Source organism: Nicotiana tabacum, chromosome 17 (genome assembly GCF_000715075.1).
Source record: "Nicotiana tabacum cultivar K326 chromosome 17, ASM71507v2, whole genome shotgun sequence".
In the NCBI taxonomy this organism is placed as follows: domain Eukaryota; kingdom Viridiplantae; phylum Streptophyta; class Magnoliopsida; order Solanales; family Solanaceae; genus Nicotiana; species Nicotiana tabacum.
Genome location: NC_134096.1, coordinates 114,727,084 through 114,733,949, shown reverse-complemented (window position 1 = coordinate 114,733,949; position 6,866 = coordinate 114,727,084). Strand labels below are relative to the sequence as shown.

The window sequence follows — 6,866 nt, the reverse complement described above, 5'->3', positions numbered from 1 at the left end:
TGCGCCTCCAGAATTGGGGTTGTGTTGTGGCAGGTTGGGTCTGTACTGCTGGTTTGGTGCTGGTCCCCATTGTTGCCCACCTTGCCTCTGACCTCCAAAATTATTGACATAATTCATGTCTTCTCTGAATCCTTAGTTGTCATTCTCTCCACTCCACGAGCACACATATGATTGGTTTATGCAAGGAGTGCACAATCCTCCATTTGTTGTATCAACAATGTGCACTTTCTTTGTACCTATCTCATCAATTTTCTTTGTCAGTATGCTCATCTCAGTCATGAGAGTGGCTATGTTCTCTGCATGGGAATTGTTTGGGTCAAGAGCAACATAATGCTGCGCTCTGTGAATGTCTTGCTCAAAAATGCACAAACAGATGAAGCATCTGCATTGGCCTTCAAACTGTCTGCTAAACCCATGTAGAATCTCTGTCCCAGCATCTGATCTGGAATGCTATGGTGTGGGCACTTCACTAGCATACCCTTGAACCTCTCCCAGGTTTCTTGCAAGGTCTCAGTTGGTTTCTGCCTGAACTGCAATATCTCATCAATCTGCCTTGCAGTCTTATTGGGAGGATAAAACTTGTTTAAGAACTGTTTGACTAATTCTTCCCAAGTGGCAATGGAATTTATTGGGAGCGAATTCAACCAAGTTTGAGCCTCTCCAGTCACAGAGAATGGAAACAGTAATAGTTTGATGGCTTCAGGAGTCACATTCGATTGTCTTTAGGTCACACATATTGATAGGAAATTCTTCAGATGTTGTTATGGGTCTTCAATGTATGACCCGGAGAACAGTCCCTTATTTTGAAACAGATGCAGCATGTTGTTGGTGATTTGGAATGTCTCCGCTTGTATCTGAGGTACAGCAATGTCGGTGGCTAGGTTATCAGCAGTTGATTTTGCCCAATCATAAAGAGCAGCTTCTGGCACAAGAGGTGCCACCACTCCATTGTTCGGGTCAACCCGATTATTCCGATTGTTTTCATTGACATCGTCCATGTTGTCCAATTCAATTTCGAGTGTGTGTTTTTGTTGTAACTGTTTGTTCTTCTTGTTGGCTCGATTTAATGCCCTAAATGCTTTCTCGGGGTCTGAGAGTCCTTCAAAATGTTCACCAGTCCTCGAAGAGCTTCTAGGCATACACCTGAGTCACAGGAAAATTCAAACGTGAGAATTTCAATGGAAAAGTTTAAACACCGTAAGAAATTGATCTAAACTAAGAATCCTAGCAATTCTTCTAAGTTATAATAAATAACACCGTTAGTTCCCTGGCAACGATGCCAAAATTTGATCCCACCCAACTATGCCTTGTAAAAAGGATTAAGTAGTCGCTGTAAATATAACCCGGTTCAAGTCCGGAGTCGAATCCCACAGGGAACTAACCTATTTACTACAACTTTAAATAATGCTAATGATAAGATCAGACAACTTTCGGATACAAGAGTTTTATGAATAATCAGTGAAATTTATTTAGCTAAGAAAAAATGACAATAAAATTAGCAATAATCAAGACTAAAATTGAATTCAAGGGTAAAAGGATCTAGGGCTATTGATTTTTCCAATTGCCAAATTAATTCTGAACTCTTTAGCTATAATTTTGGCATAATACTCTATGTGGATTATGAGTTCCGGGCTACCGTAATTATCTCTAGATTAATTACGATAATTTACTAGAAGCATTCTCTCGAACTACTCTAGTTAACAATTTATGCAACTCAGAATTATCCCAACAAAGCTTCGTTATTTCTAAATCCACTTTTAAATTCAAGTAATTAATCTCTTAACTTACCCAAAAATGGTGTTGTTCAACAACAATCTAACCAAGTGTTCTTTCTCAAGCAACACAAGGTAACTAGACATGATTAATCGAGGGCCCTTTCAGCTAACCACAATACAATACGTAATTGAACAATCATAGAACAAATACGGCTCAATTATGACAAAATAGAGTCAAGACTTCATCCAACAATTGGTTCCATCAACCCTAGATAATAGATTTAGCTACTCATGTTAATGAAAAATAAATCACTAAAATAATTTATAATCAACAAATAGAAGTATGAAGAAGAAGAAGATGAAAACTCTTAGGAAATTATCCATCTTCTCTCCCTTGTTCTTGCCTCTAAAATCTTCTAAAACCAGCTATATCTGACTTCTGGGCGAGTTTAGGCTTCATATAGGTTTAGGTTAGTCGCATAGGAAATTTACATAATTAACCCTGCGTGTTTAACTTTCGTCCGCCCGTCCGCGGCTGCGGATTCGACCGCGGATCCGGCCGCGGATTTCCACTGCCTCACTGCCTTGAGTTCGCGGGCCAATTCGCGGCCCACTTCGCGGCCGCGTACCTGGAGGGGTCGTCTCGCTTGCTTTTCTCGCTCCTTTTTGACCGGGCTAACCTTCGATTGGCCTTCCACACTCCATATTGACTCCAAAATACTCGTTAGCTCCCTCCTAGCTCGGAGTAACTCTTGCAAAGCATCAAATTCTTAATTAGAGTATTTTGTTATCTTTTAGCATTCAAATATCAATAAAGTGCGGCTAAATTAGAGTGTAAATAGTATCTAAATTACATAAATATAGCATACTATCAGTTTCCATCTAAATGTTCCACGTGCCATATTTGTCTCATGCAACATTTTAGGATCTGTCTCTACTGATCAATGGTTTCTTTTTGGCGTTTGAAAAAGAAAAAATTAGAAGTTGAAACAACTAGCTATTACCTAACTTAAGCCTACTGATGAATTAATTACATCAAATCTAACTCCTATGAGTTGTCTTAATTAAGATCTTGTGCTCGTGATTCCAGATTCAATGTTGAAGTTCAAGCATAAAATAAGATAGTTGTAGAAAACAGAGATTAAAGTGCGAGCGAAAATCGCCATTGATATGGCGGTCGAAGCTTCGCAGAGAGCAAACGAGAAAGGAGAAAAGAAAATGGTGGAAACTTTTGGAGAGAGAGAAAAGGGAGAAAACGAAACTTTGATAAAATGAAAAGTAAAAGTTAGTGTATCTGTATTGTACAGTACATATACACATACTATATTATTGGCTAATTACAAAAATACCCCTCAACTACATAAATACAGATACAGATATAATACACAATACTCTCAATACCCCCTTTCAAGTTGGAGGTGAGGAACTCACTGCCAACTTGCCAAGAATAGAAGTATGTTTGATCCCTGTTAAGGCCTTCGTAAATATGTCTGCTAGCTGAGCGTCTGTTAGGGGTGGCAAGTGGGTCGGGCCCGGTCCTAAGTGGGCTTCGCGGGCCCGGTCCTAAGTGGGCCGGTCCTATGCGGTCCGGTCCTAAACGGTCTTGGGCCTCGCGGGTTAATTGCTGGAACAGGTTCGGGACCGGGACCACGAACTAACGGGCCCGGGTTTAGTGGGCCGGTCCCGGTCCGGTTCCGGGCCCAAACGGTTCCAACAGAAACTTTCTATTTTTAATTTTTTTTATAGAAGTTAGAGAAAAAATAGTAATAAAGATATATAAGCTATATTCGATTTATATACTATATATACATCTTAAAATATATATATACATAGTATACATCTTAAAATATACTATATATACATCTTAAGATATACTATATATATATAGTATAGTATAGTAGATCTTAATATATATATATACATCTTAAGATATATATACATCTTAAGATATATAAGCTATATATATATATAGTAAGATGTATATATAGTATATCTTAAGATGTATACTATCGAATATGACTTATAAACTATGTATATATATTATAGTATATATATAGTATATTATAGATAAGCTTATATATATATATATACTATACTATACTATGTATACATCTTAAGATATATAAGCTATATTCGATTTATATACTATATATACATCTTAAGATATATATATATATATATATATATATATATATATATATATATAAGCTTATATGTATACTAAACTATACTATAATATATATACATCTTACTATATATAAGCTATATTCGATTTATATACTATATGTATAGCTTAAGATATACTATATATACATGTATATCTACTATATATATCTAGTATATCTAGTATACTATGTATATATAGTATATCTTAAGATGTATATGTAGTATAGTATATATAGTATATCTTAAGATGTATATATAGTATAGTATATATAGTATATCTTAAGATGTATATATAGTATAGTATATATAGTATATCTTAAGATGTATATATAGTATATCGAATATAGTTTATATATCTTATGAGATGTATATATAGTATAGACTATAGTATAGTATAAATATAAGCTTATATGTATACTATACTATACTATAATATATATACATCTTACTATATATAAGCTATATTCGATTTATATACTATATATACATCTTAAGATATACTATATATACATGTATATCTACTATATATATCTAGTATATCTAGTATACTATGTATATATAGTATATCTTAAGATGTATATGTAGTATAGTATATATAGTATATCTTAAGATGTATATATAGTATAGTATATATAGTATATCTTAAGATGTATATATAGTATATCGAATATAGTTTATATATCTTATGAGATGTATATATAGTATAGACTATAGTATAGTATAAATATAAGCTTATATGTATACTATACTATACTATAATATATATATACATCTTACTATATATAAGCTATATTCGATTTATATACTATATATACATCTTAAGATATACTATATATATAGCTTAAGATATACTATATATACATGTATATCTACTATATATATCTAGTATACTATGTATATATAGTATATCTTAAGATGTATATATAGTATATCTTAAGATGTATATATAGTATAGTATATATAGTATATCTTAAGATGTATATATAGTATATCGAATATAGTTTATATATCTTATGAGATGTATATATAGTATAGACTATAGTATAATATAAATATAAGCTTATATGTATACTATACTATATATACATCTTACTATATATAAGCTATATTCGATTTATATATAGTATAGACTATAGTATAATATCTTACTATATATAAGCTATCTTACTATATATCTTATGAGATGTATATATAGTATAGACTATAGTATAATATAAATATAGTATATATAGTATATCTTAAGATGTATATATAGTATAGTATATATAGTATATCTTAAGATGTATATATAGTATATCGAATATAGTTTATATATCTTATGAGATGTATATATAGTATAGACTATAGTATAGTATAAATATAAGCTTATATGTATACTATACTATACTATAATATATATACATCTTACTATATATAAGCTATATTCGATTTATATACTATATATACATCTTAAGATATACTATATATACATGTATATCTACTATATATATCTAGTATATCTAGTATACTATGTATATATAGTATATCTTAAGATGTATTTGACAGCCCAACGACTATTTTTGACAGTCCAACATTTTTTTTTTACAAAAAAAAAAAAAAAATTAAAAACAAATAGCCGTTGGGCCCGCTAGGCCCGCTAAGGGGACCGGGCCGGTCCCGGGCCCTGGCGGGCCTGACGGGTCCAATCATAGGACCGGCCCACGAGACCGGACCAGGCCCGCTAAAACTGGACCAAACGGTCCTGGCCCGTTTAGCCGTTTGGCCCGTCTGGCCCGCGGTCCTGGGCCGGTCCCGGGCCTGGACCGGCCCACTTGCCAGGCCTAGCGTCTGTGGGAATGTGATGCAAAGTGATGAGGCCATCATGTAACTTGTCTCGTACAAAATGACAATCCACCTCTATGTGCTTGGTACGCTCATGAAACACTGGGTTTCTTGCCATGTGTATTGCAGCTTGGCTATCACAAAAGATTGAGATAGGATGTAAGCAAGGAACTGTCAGTTCTTCTAGCAGTCTCTTAAGCCAGATTAGTTCTCCAACTACTTTTTTTACTGATCTGTATTCTGCTTCTGTAGAGGAGAGGGAGACTGTTTCCTGCTTCTTCGATTTCCAGCTGATAGGACTATCACCTAATAAGACAATGTATCCACTCACTGATCGTCGAGAATCAGGGCATGCAGCCCAGTCTGAGTCACAGAAAGCCTTCATAGTGCAATCTGGGTTGTTGGAAAAGAAAATGCCCAAAGTTGGATCATTCTTAAGATAACTTAAGACATGAAGGGCAGCTTTAAGATGAGGTTCTCTGGGTGTTTGCATGAATTGACTTAAGTGCTGAACACTATAGGCAATATCTAACCTTGTGTTGGTGAGGAAGTTAAGTTTTCCAACTAACTTTCTATAGTGAGTGGGATCTGCCAGTAGGGTTCCCTCTTCTGCCTTCAACTTGACAGTACAGTCAAGAGGAGAAGAGACTATAGTATACTGATTGTCATATTCTCTCAACAGATCTGCAGTGAACTTCCTCTGTGAAATGAGGACTCCATCATCCTTGTAGAGCACTTCCAGTCCCAGGAAATAGTGCAGCTTTCCTAAATCCTTGATTTTGAACTGATCATGGAGGAAAACCTTTAGTGCCTTAATTTCTTCTACATCTGTACCTGTAAGAATCACTTCATCAACATAGACAGCCACAAATACTATTGAAAAACCTTCCTTCTTACAGAACAGTGAGTGGTCATTTTCTGAATGTTTGAAACCCCTGGTGCACAGTGCCTCAGTCAGCTTAGCATACCACTGTATGCTTGCTTGTTTCAGTCCATACAAGGACTTGTTTAACTTGCAAACTAGACTAGGGACCTCAGTCTGCAGTCCCTGTGGTACCTCCATATACACCTCTTCATGTAGATCTCCATGTAAGAATGTGTTGTTCACATCTAGTTGGAAAAGGTTCCAGCCCCTTTTAACTGCTATGCTGATAAGGGCCCTAA

At 34.8% G+C, this 6,866-nt stretch overlaps 1 non-coding gene across 1 annotated transcript; it reads left to right on the top strand.

The window, feature by feature from the left end:
- Positions 1-447: 447 nt before the first annotated feature.
- Positions 448-554, top strand: LOC142172226 (small nucleolar RNA R71). The gene has a single exon (XR_012701601.1). It is a non-coding gene; the product is annotated as a small nucleolar RNA R71 (small nucleolar RNA).
- Positions 555-6,866: the final 6,312 nt, after the last annotated feature.